Source organism: Ostrea edulis, chromosome 10 (assembly GCF_947568905.1).
Source record: "Ostrea edulis chromosome 10, xbOstEdul1.1, whole genome shotgun sequence".
In the NCBI taxonomy this organism is placed as follows: Eukaryota; Metazoa; Mollusca; class Bivalvia; order Ostreida; family Ostreidae; genus Ostrea; species Ostrea edulis.
In genome coordinates this window covers 42,529,257-42,540,728 of record NC_079173.1, presented here as the reverse complement: position 1 = coordinate 42,540,728, position 11,472 = coordinate 42,529,257, and positions in this window count along the sequence as shown.

Sequence of the window (11,472 nt, the reverse complement as noted above, 5' to 3'; positions counted from 1 at the left end):
AGAGGATAAATCTTTAAAAATATTCTTCTTAAGATCCACTGAGCCAGAAAAGCATATATTTAAATGACAGCTTCCTGACACAATGCAGATTGAAGTTTTTTTTTTCAAATCATAGCTGGATGGGGCAAAAATAGGGGATCAAAGTTTTACATAAACATCTATAGGATAAATCTTTAAAAATCTTCTTCTGAAGAACCACTGAGACAGAAAAGCTTAGATTTACATGAAAACTCCCTGATATAATGTAGATTGACGTCTGTTCAAATCATGATGGGGCCACAATAGGGGATCAAAGTTTTACATACAAATATATAAGGAAAATCTTTAAAAATCTTCCCAAGAACCACTGAGCCACACAAGCTATTCACATGCAAGCTCTCTGACATATTTCAGATTTGAGTTTGTTAAAATCATGGACCCCAGGGGTAAGATGGGGTCACAAGAGGGGGATCATTTTTTTGCATACAAATATATAGGACAATCTTTAAATATGAGCCAAGGTGACTCAGTTGAGCGAAGTGGCCCTTGGGCCTCTTGTTTCATTTTGAGCTGCTGGAAACTTTTTTCAAGAGCTGTAGTATATTTCATTTTTCCAGAATTTTCGGCAGTTAAAAACAGCCCATTATGTATATTAATCATCATACACAGGTCAGAGGTTATCTGCTGTCATTATTTTCTTTGGGGGTCAGAAGTTGTCTCTAAGTCTAATATTATTTATAGGCCAGAAGTCGTTTACTGTTATCGGTTATTTTAACAATTTCATTATTAGGACATTGTTGACCTCCAACCTTACTTTTTGGTTTATTGGTGACAGTTCAGGAGCTGTTGGTTGTCTTCGTATTTCTTATTAGCCATGATTTTGTATCCAGGTAAACAGGTCAGAATGTTTGCTGTGTTACCCGGTTAGCTCATCGTTTGTTTAGCTATTTCCAGTTTGTCCACGGGTCATTTGCAAACACTCGAAATCGCCATTAGTTGGTGGATCCCATTCGATTGTGGTCTTTGATTGGTTGTTACCCAGTTTTTGTTAAGATAGGCAACTATTTTTTGTGTCATTTTAAATATTTTGATCCCTGTTATCAATATTTTATATCTTCCCCTGATAGGGGTCAGATTGTATCCTCTAATGCCAGATTGATATGTCCAATGTTTATTAGTCTCCTGACCCCCTATGTATGTCTTTTAGTATTTTGTATATAAAAATGTATATTATATTTAAGTTATTTATAAAATAAATGATAATTTTCAATTCAGTTTGTATTGGGTTTTACCTGCCTCAAACAAAAACGCAGCAAAGTCTATTTGGCAATTTTTCTAACGTCCGAACATGAAATGAATTGTTTGCATTGTTATATAATTTGTCTCGCATAATCAATGTATGATATTTCCATAGGACTATATCAAGGGAAATCTTTTCCATGTGATGGGGGAAGTTCTCATACTCCATGATAGGCAATTTCCAAATGTTACATAATGCAGTTAGAACCGAGGGAATTATTCTATATGAAAGGTGAGGATAACACACAGTGATCAATCTTACAACTCCTATAAGCAATACAATATAGATAGTTGGGCAAACACGAACCCCTGGACACACCAGAGGTGGGATCATGTGCCCAGAAGGAGTAAGCATCCCTTGTGGACCATTCATATCCGCCATGAGCCCTATATCTTAATCAGATAAGTGTACCAAGAACGGTGTTACAATCGGTATGAAACACGTCAGACAGCATTTGACTCAAAGAGAGGTTGTAAACCCTGTACCATAAACGTTTGTCTCAATTTCAAAACTGATCATACGCAGAACAAGCTTCTGTGTAACGAATTAGTTGAGAGATATAAACACCATATGCAGTTGAAAAGGGGATATTACTTCATTAATATGATATTTGACGTTGGAGAAGCTGCCTTTCCTGTTACAGTCACAGGTCGGCCAGATTTTGCAGTTTCTCCACCTACGAACTGTGTCATAAGATACCTTATCAGACCCATAAACATTCCCCAACTCAGTAAAACTCTGCATTACTAAAATGACCGAGTTTTGTGCGAACTTTTATATAAGCTATAATCTATTCAATATTCTCAACCCGTTTCCCAACCATTCAAGAAATAAACAGCATTATTGTACCCCAGTCTATGTTTCTCTATATCAAACGGTGAGGATAAGCCGATTATTTTCGTCAAAATATATGTACCTCTGTCGTGTGATCAGTTCTCTGCTAAAATATGCGGTAGGATGATAGTCTTCAAACTATTCAACGGCAGCATCGATTTCTGCGCATTGGGCATTGTGACGTCAAATACAAAGTCCAGCGGCGTATTCAGCGTCACAGTTATAGCAAGTGTTCCCAAAATATTGCTGAACGATTTCTTTCCGGAAAAGGATCTGTTCTGCTTTGGTATAATAAAATTCCTATTTAAGGCGATCGTGTGTTTATTGTCAGCCGAAAAAGGAACTATCCCTCAGGCTCAGCCTCTGTCTTGCGGATTAGTTTCTCTCTCATGAGTGACAATAAACACACTATCGCTCTCCTAGCCATTGAATAGATATATGCTAAATTGGTCGGAAATCTTTCTAGAAGGTCGGGTCATTGGATACCGACATAAAGGTGCGTCATATGATATGTATATATACGGTCAATCATAAGATATATTTTCTAAACTGTCAAATGAATGTATAAAATCTGTCTCATACACCTGTACATGTAAGTGCTATATTGCATGTTCTCTCCCTTTTTGTTTAAATAAAAGTTTGTATACAACCCCATACCCTTCCCTCTGGATCCATCAGATCACTTAGTCTGGTTACAGCGGTATATAAAATCACTGTGCTCAAAATCAATGTTCTTCGGTTGTTGTTGATTGATACAGGCTTTAGTCATTTTCCGTGTCCTTTGAGTGCATGGTCGAGAGTTTTGAAATGTAGTTTTACACTTTTTACGTGGTTAATTTGTATTAACTGTTAATTCTAAGCTCGCAGCATCGTCAGCTTTGGAATATACGCATCTGGTACATGTCCTAAATCGTTATTTTTTTATAGAGTAATTAATATTAACAAGAATACTCATGCTATAGGCCTAAACTATATTCAGAAGCTAACTTCTAATAAGAAAAGAGTGTATATTTTGTCATTTCGTTGTACATACATACAACCTATCATTGGGCCAAATGCTGTCTGACATGTTTCATACCGATTGTTATGCCGTTCTTGGCACACTGATTTTGACTACGGATAACTCCGTTTACCTGATCAGGATATAGGGTTCACGGCGGGTGTGACCGGTCGACAGGGGATGCTTACTCCTCCTAGGCACCTGATCCCGCCTCTGGTGTGTCCAGGGGTCCGTGTTTACCCAACTATCTATTTTGTATTGCTTGTAGGAGTTATGAGATTGATCAATGTTCGTTATCTTCACCTTTCATACATAAGACAGTTTAATCCATGACATATGCACGGGAGATTGACAAAACACAGGCGACCAGGGAACACAAAATTTAAAAAATCCACACAAAACACAAAAAAATCACGGACAGATTTTTTTAGTCATGAATTCATGAATACCATAGTTACGGAAGTTCTCTATTTGGTTTTATTGAAGAATTTAAAATCAGATGTATTACTTGTATACTGAACGAAATATAGTCTTAAGCTCAGTCTGTATATTTCGCATGTTGATTTATCATTATGTGATGAAACAATTACAGTGACTCATAATGTACGGAATATAAAGGGCAATATGCGCGGCATTATGTGCAGATGCGCAATATTCTAAATTGGGTCCGTCGTCATGATATGTTGTTTAACTACAAATACATAGCAAAATTATTCGCAATTATTTTAAAATGGCGACGGGTTACTTGTACGTTTCCATTAGGAAAATAGCGATAAGTCTACGGAAAATACGAGTTACAGACCCTGAAGCGTACTACTACATGTACACCACTTGCACGGAACGGTACGAAACGATTCGTGCACGGAACGGTGAACGGTTTGCACGAAACGCTGAACGATCTACACGGAACGGTTAACAGTTTGCACGAAACGCTTTCATGAAACGCTGACCACTTTGTAGGCGTTGCTTGCAAGCTTTGTGAACGGTCTGCACGAAACGGTAGGCGTGGCCTTCATGCTGTGATTTTTTCCAGTAATATTTGGTTCAAATATTTTCAAGTATCTAGATTCTTAAAGGGGTTGGGAAAGAAATGATAACGATTCATTTTAAAATGATTGCTCATGTACGACGCGGTAAATTATATTTTTGCTTATTAGATCAATAAATTATGGAATTTCATTTTTAACTTATGAACAGGCTGGAATGAAAAGTTTAACAAATGATTTTTTTTTATTTCGCAAAGAAAGAAAAATATCCAAAAATCATATCGTCACGGAATATTGATTAATCAAATTTTATTGATTCATTGCTCTATTAAATTCATTGAAACTGAATATAAGATGGTCTATTTCGCTATTTTTGTACATTCACTCTGAGTGTCGTTAAAATACATATGCAATTTGTATATTCCAGGCCTCTTCCCAAAGACACATGTTGAATGCACCTATACATTTTATATACATGTGTACCTGTATGAAAACAAATAAAATGATTTAAAGAATCTTCTCGTCAGGAAAGATTGAAATATTTTTGGGTGGGGAGAGGATTGTGAACGGTCTGCACGAAACGCTAGGCATTACCTGCACGCTTTGATTTTTTCGGCATTATTTTTTTCATCCTGGAGTTAGTTTAAACAAGGAATAGTTTAATGGCTTACGAACACATTGGAATAAAAGTAAATTCATATTTTTTAACTTCAGAAATAAAGGAAAAACATGCATAAATGTATTGCCATGGAATATTTATTATTCAACTTTATTTATTCATTGCTTTATTAAATTCATTGAAAAAGTCGCGTCTGTGTCGCTATTTTTGTACATTCAATCTGAATATCGTTAAAACACGCGTGCAATTTGTATATTCAAGGCCTCTTCTCAAATACAGATCTTGAATAAATCTATACATTTTTACATAAGTGTATGACAACAGATAAAATGATTTTAAAAATTCTCGTAAGACTGGAACATATTCTCGGGCGGGAGGGGTGGGTGCCTCTAGACATAGAATTAGCCAGTCGATAAGAACCTGTCATCTTAAATAAGAAAGGAGGATACAAAACCAAAAGAAACAATCAAAATATGATTGAAATAAATTGAGAAATAAGTCATGTACATGTAAATGAATAGATAAAATAAATAATGCGATATGTGGGCGGATCTAACGTCCAATTTTAATTTGATAGTTGCATTTGCCTCAATTTTAAACCTATAGGAAACTGCATTCAGTTTTGAGAGACACAATATTTAAACACCTCTTTTGTCATATTTCAACTGCCCCCGCCGATTTTCACACCTTCTTTATGAATGTTAATTTCAAATACCCGGATTAGCTGACCTTTATTTTGGTGAAAAAAATGGAAGGGGGGCTTGGAATTTGCGTAGAATATACAAGTTATACATAGGTTGGTCTTTGCATTATGCAGACAGTTCCGATAAACAATTTTGATGACAATATTTTTTTATTTAAATCGAGAAACTTTATCATACAAATGTAACAAGCAAATAAATTATTCCTATATACAAATGATAATAACAATAAAATAAGAATAAAAAACATAACGATTGCAGAGATATTGCATGTCTCTGCACTTGCTAGAAACTACCAAGGGTGAGAAAATGAATGGTATCGGATTTTCTGATAGACATTATGAAATAATTGGTCAAATCCCCAACAACGTTTACCTGTCCTACATCCCAAGGACTTGCACGGTCTGTACGTTTCTAAGGGCGTGGTTTGAACGATCTGCACGTTTCTATGGGCGTGGCTTGATCATGCACGAAACGATTTGCACGAAACGTTGAATTGTCTGCACGAAACGCTGACGGTCTGCACGAAACGGTGAATGGTTTGCACGAAACGCTGAACGGTCTGCACGGAACGGTGAACGGGTTGAACGGAACGAAATTCTTTGTAAAGGCCCTGCCATACTATGACGTTCTCACCAGCGTTCGAGTAACGTGTTGCAAAACGCAGAGGAACGTTAGAAACAATTTACAAGAAAGTTAGACGAGCGTCGGCAAACGTTGGGGAACGTCGAGGGACGTCGACAAACGCTGAGGGTGAAAATATGTTTGGGTGTGCACGAAAATTATCGACGTTCTATCAAAACGCTACTTACGCGTGAGAGGAACATTACACGAAAGTCGGTGGGCATTACTCGAACATTACTCGAAAGTCAGGACGTTCCCTGGACGCTAGGCGGACGCCGCCCATCAGTGCTGAGTGTCCGGCGCGTGACAAGCGATTGCGTAATGCCTGTGTAACGTCTGTCGAACGTCTGCCCAGCGTGTCGCCAACGTTTCGCAGCGTTCACCGAGCGTTCTTAACGCTAATATAACGCTCTTTCAATGTCTTCCTAACGTCTGTCAGAATTTTTGCAGCGTCTGTGTAACGTCCATGTAACGTCCTTGTAACGGGACTGTAACCTACTGGTAGCGTTCAGAAGGGTTTGACAGCCACTTGCCATATATAAAGGGGCTTGCAGAGGCCACCGCCCTATTGAAACTTTCACAGAGTGAAGACCTCCGAAGAATGACAGAACAAGATAAACACCAGTATGCTGTTGCTGCTCCCATGCATCACAACAACCTCCTGCAGTTGACATTGCACCAGGTTAAGATGTCCAAGGCAGAGTCCAAGAAGAAAAGGAAGAGGAGAGTGAGAAAGAGCTGGGTGCGACCCTGGATAGGAAACTGGGTAGTTTGGTGTTTATGACAAGCTGATGGCTAAACTCAGAGCTGAAGACCAAGCCTCCTTCCACAACTTCCTCCTCATGCCACGAGAGATGTTTAATGAGCTGAGACAGAGAGTTGGACCCAGGATCACCAAGAAGGACACTCGCTTTAGACCGGCCCTCAATCCTGGTATGAAGCTGGACTTGACTTTTTGCGACACCTTGCCTCTGGTGACAGATATGCCTCGCAGTAACTGGTGGTCATAGAGGTTTGCCATGCCATACTGGACGAGTACCTGGATGAGATGCTGACCTGCCCCAGTAGGCCAGAAGAGTGGAAGGAAGTTGCTTGCAGATTCTATCAGAGGTGGAACTTCTCCCATGTCCTGGGACCACTAGATGGCAAGCATGTGGTCATCGGGTGCCCTGTAGACAGTGGCTCATTGTACTACAACTAGAATGGGTTCTATGCCATCGTGTTGCTGGCCCTTGTAGATGCTTACTACAAGTTCCTGCTGCAGCTGAGGCTCTGGTGGGTAGGATGGGCTTGGTTGGCTCCAGTCTGTTTCGCACTACCTCCTGCAGGAATCTGAAGTTGCTTAGCACCCACTCGTTCCCCCCCCCCCCCCACTGTTCTTCTTTGGGCACCGTCACCGCTCTTGTGCTTCAAGTGCTTCACTGTCTTGTGCATCTTCTCTGCCTGGGCCTCGCACAACTTCTCCTTGTTGGTAATCTTGTGGTAATCCTGGAGCTTAGATTCCCACAATACCCTGTTCTCTTGTAACCACTCGACCATGATGACCTCATCAGATTCAGAGAGGCTGCAGTTTATCATGTCGGTCTTCTTCCTCTTGCCTCTCTTCTGTGAGGAGGAGGAGCTCGACCCTGGGGAGGCTGGAAATGGCGACTGAGACCTGGAGGGGTGAATGTTGTCCTATTCTTCTTCGGTTGCTGCTGACTGGCTGTCAGCCTCGCTTTCGCCACGAGGAGAGTTTACCTCTGCAGTGATGGTAACAACCTCCTGGCTGGGAGAGGATGCTGCTCGTTGGACCCTGCTGCTGTCCCGACCTCTGTTGCTAGCCCTTTTGTTCTTGGGAGGCATATTTCTGAGATGTTGACTGCGCGGTGGTTGTAATGGAAGTTATGCACTCTTGTCAAAAGCCCCCTTTTATACTGCTTGTCCAGCCTGAGGTTGGTGAAACGTTAGAGGAACGTTACACAAATGCTCCACGCGTTACTGGAACGTTACAGGAACGCTAGGCAGAAGCTGTGGAAACGTCAAGAACGTCGTCTAGACGCTGATCAAACGTCGAGAACGTCGGCTAGACGTTGGAATAAACAATGAAACGCTACCTCGACGCTAGACAGACGCTACCCAAACACTATGAGAACGCTATCGAAGCGCTGAGAACGCTAGGTTTCCCTGCTGTTTTCGACCACAAACGTCGCCTAACACTGCGCAAACGTTGGCTGAGGGTTACCCAAGCGTTACAAGAACGTTATAACAACGTTGAACTAGAAAATTATTTGAAGAATGTCGACGTTTCTCCAATTTTTCAAAACGCAACCAAACGTCTAACAAAGAGCTATAGTGTGACAGGGTCTTAAATAAAAAAATGACGTATTTGTTGTTGTGTGCAACTTCCTTGGTGAATACAAACAAGAATAATTTGAACATGGTTCGAAAATATAGTGAACTGAGTGAGAAAGGTAAACATCTTATCGTAACTCTTAAAAGCGAGAATCACAAAATTGCAGATATCGTTCGATAATTGAATATTTGTGATTATACCGTTAGATTGTTTGGAAGAAAATTTATCTAACGGGGAAATGTGGAAAATCCATTGCTAGTTGGTTAACCTACAAAGTTATAACAAAGCCCTAAGGGATGAAAACTGAGTTATGCAGGCGGTCAAAAGCAATAGATACAGAACATTATACTGGGTTAAAATGAACGAAATTGTCCCACAGAAATTGTCCATAAATGCACAGTCCAGGGATATATTGTATTGCTGATAGGAGTTATGAGATTGATCAAGGTTCGTTATTTTCAATTTTCATATAACAGATATCAGAAAGGTCGTACAAAACGGATGGCTATTCGTGAAGTTAATCGGAAAAAGCGTTCATCTTGGTGTTTAGAGAAATGACGACTGGTAGTGGAACGGTATTGGCAGTATGTCATATTTTCTGACAAAAGACAAGTTGTTATTGGGATAACCACATGGTTTTTTGTGGAGAAAAGCAAATGAGGCGTATGTACCCCAATGTATGTGTCCTCCTCGTAAATGCCGGGTTGCAGTTATGGTGCGGGGATGGATCACTTATGATGACTCTGTGTCTTCTTGATAGCAACATAACTGCTCAAAAGTATATTGATATACATCTACTTGACAAACATTTGTGACTAGTTATAGTGCGACATTTTCTCAATAAACATTTTCTTTTTCAGGATCACAACGCACCGATGCATAAGGCTAGGATTACTTGTGAATATAAACAAAGAACAGCATTCCTTCCATTACATGACCGGTGCAGTCACTGTACATCAATATAATTGAATATATTTGGTTGAAAATAAAACGTTCACTTCGCAACTGGGTTACGGGGTTCCGTATTAAAATGCACTATAATTATGGGGTGAAATTACACCTCAGATGCACAGGTATCATTACATTTGTTACGGTTAAACACCGAAACGATACTACCCATATGCTGACTGTGACTGAGCAATGTTAAATTCCCCTCATGGTAATTCCCCGTGACGTCAGCTGAATATCACGTAACACTTCATTTTTGGAAAACAGCAAGAGGCCGTACTTTTGAACAAACGTTTAGGTTAATGAGGGTAACCAGCTCAATTGTTATTGATATACTCAGAAATAAAAATCTTTTACATGAAAAGGGTTGGGAACAAATTAATTCGCAAACTAAACATGCTATAATTTAACAACATCTCAACAGTCATCAGCGAATTACTGGGGTTGTCCACATTCCTATACAAATTATATTGTTAAAATACAAGACAGAAATTGTTCCCTGCACTTTTAAAACGCATAGATATATCTAGAATATATTTCATAAAATTTCATATTGTTTTTGAAGCAGGTGAACCTAATCTTTGTCACTGTTTCTGTAGAAAAAGATTATTTATGTACATAAGGGAATTTTATACGCATCAGTCATTCAGATTAGGGATGATTTCAATGTCACGTACACATCTTACTACTTGATAACGGTAGTAAATGAAGACAAAATATTATGACACTTTCCCCCCGATACCACTATCAGAACCTCTACGTTGTGACGTACTTTTTGATTGTGACGTCATATGGTGCAAAGTGCATAGAGGTTCATTTATAATAGATCTGTGATAGACTTAAGGTATTCCATGTATAATGAAAGGATAATGAACAATTTTGAAGGATTTAGATCAACATAAAAGTTTATTTTTAAATAATGATGAAAGTGACGCAGATGCAATTCACATGACTGGTAAATGATTAGAAGCTGACCTTTGTGCACTTAAGACTTTTTGGAAGAGTTGTCTGCCCTTTGTAAAAATAAGAAAAATCTAATTTTCTATAAATGTGTATGGTCAAGGATTAATTTTATTTCATATTTTCATAAAAAGAAAGTATATGTAATTTTCTACCAGGAGATAATTATGAAAACATAATTTGTTTTTAAAATATTGTAATAAAACATGCTCTTCCCATATACTTCAATGTTAAATTCTATGTGCAATAAATCAGACAGTAAACAAAATTTTAAAAATTCCTATGGTGGATTATTTTCATTTGATGGACCCTTCAAAATGATACCATGATTACAAATATTCCACCATCCATTTATTAGATATGAAATATGGTCATTATACATTGAATACCTTAACTGAGCTGCGTTCAAAATGCGACCAGAGATATGACCAACTGAGAACGTTTTAACACTATTCTTGACATATGGCAGACCTTCGCTCCTGGGTATGTAAAAAAAACTTGTCGGATTCAGGCTGTAGTAAGATCTAAAGGTCAACTCACAAAATATGAAGAAAAGTGAATCAATTTTTCATACATTTTTATTGTTTAATATTCTGATGCACGTCTCTGACGTAGTTTTCAGAAAGGTCTGACATGCCTAATGACGTATGCTGGGGCAAAGCGTCTCTCTGACGTAGTTTTCAGAAAGTTCTGACATGCTTAATGACGTATGCTGGGGTTAAACTTCGCACTTCCTGTCCAAATGTATTCTTTTTTCAAAAGTGAAATTCATTTCTTAACAACAATTTGCAAAATCTTAATGTCTTTGGGATAAATGTTGTGGGAAATAATTCTAACTTCGGTTTCTGACTATTTCATTTTGGAAATGACAGAAGTTTTGTGAAGGAATTTTTGCCAGAATTGGCATTTATTGAACCTAATCCTTTTCATTCTTGGTGACTGACGTAGCATCTTAAAGTAAGTACCCAGACACGATTTACACCCCTCCCCTTCTTCGTTTTGGTCACCCCTGAATTTCAGTATCTCCGCAGACTTTAAGATCTCGCCATTTTCGTCAGACAGAATGGTATCTACCTCTATTCCAGAACCTCCCCGAAAATGAAAAGTTCAATTCAAGTGCAGCAGGCTAACATTTTTAAGGTTACTTATGGATGGTTTGGAAACTATTTTAAGTCTCATTCCACTT